The sequence below is a fragment of the Cygnus olor genome, chromosome 10, assembly GCF_009769625.2.
Source record: "Cygnus olor isolate bCygOlo1 chromosome 10, bCygOlo1.pri.v2, whole genome shotgun sequence".
NCBI lineage: Eukaryota > Metazoa > Chordata > Aves > Anseriformes > Anatidae > Cygnus > Cygnus olor.
The window spans coordinates 3,433,125-3,434,612 of record NC_049178.1 but is presented as its reverse complement, the minus strand read 5'-3'; positions in this window follow the sequence as shown (position 1 = coordinate 3,434,612).

Here is a 1,488-nt window from a genome sequence, read left to right as displayed (position 1 = left end):
GCATGTTTTAGGCCTACTTCATGAGGAAGTTGTCGCCTTCCTATATAAAAAGATAAGACCAAACAGCAATATTATGCCTCATGTGATTTGTTTAAAAACTGTTAGTAGTGTAACTGACAGCAATGAAACTCATTGCAGTAATGAAACTAAGTGTAAATGTTTCCACACTTGGGTTGTTCGTCCTCTGGGGCGAGCGCTGTGCACTTGCAATCACAGAAAGCCCAAATGCATCCAGTAATGCAGAGGATTTATAAACAATATTTTCTAATTTCTAATATTTTAAACTCAGCAAGAGTGAACAGTTATTAGTCTAAATGTGCAGAGCACTTTCTTAGGGTGTCTCCGAGAGAGCAAGCGCATCTCTGCCACTGAAGCAGAAAGAGAAAGGTGTTACTGAGAGGCCTGTTGGGGATCAGTCTGTGGGTAAGGAGAGTTTGAGTTACGGTGGCACAGGAGGAAAACGAAAGCAACCAATGTCACATCTAGCCATCACAGAGAAGATGCTTTCATTTGATTTTGTTGGGGTGAAAAAATTAATGGTGAAGTCAACTTTCCATTTTGAGGAGTGTGGGTGTCACAGCTCAGATATGAATGATAAATGGCAGAGCGCATATGAAAAACAATTTACCATATCCAACAAATAAGGAGACTAGTCTGCAAATGTTTTTAATTTATGGTTAGAAGTTAATTTAAATGAAAATGAAATATCATTGTATTTGTAACTAATTAACCAAGCAACACTCAAGCTCTAATTAAACACCAAGCATTAAGCAGTTAGTACCAGACTAAAAGGTAGATATGCTGAACTAATGCTGAGGCATGTGCATGAAGGGCTGGAACAAGAAGAAATGTTAATTAAATGATAATGTCAGAGGGACAGAATGTTTTCTCGGGATACTGGTCTCCTGATGCTGAATAAACACCAAGGTGAAGTCCAGGCATCCATCAAAACTGCATGCCAAGCCCAAGCCAGCATATTGCACAAGGAAAGACATTTGTCTGGAGCTCTCGTACAGAGGCGCTATTCCTCCTGAGGAAAGAGTACTTCTGCATTTTTATGGGCTGTTTGGCAGGCATTGCTGCTATTGAGGGCCATTTCTCATGATGGTAGTATTGATTCAAATGCTTTTTCTGTATGTTCAAAGAGGATTAGTAAAGTACACTTAGAAATTGGCTCTTGACTTGAAATTGGCTCTTGGCTCGTTTTACCTGTGTATGGCAGCTCCAAATTTAGCAGTGGCATTCCTGGGGGAGTTCGGCTGCTCATCGCGATAATATCACGATTTCACCTCAGCTTTTCTCATCCTGCTCCCCACTGTTGTCTCTCCTCACTTCCTAACGCCTCATGCATTTCATTTTACCACAAGAATCATATTTTCCTGCCCGCGGAGGCTGTCGATGCGGACCTGCTGTAACACCCACCGTGTAACACCTCAGCGGACCGCCATTTCCCTCACGGCCCGGCCCCGGGGCCGTGCCCTCCGTGCC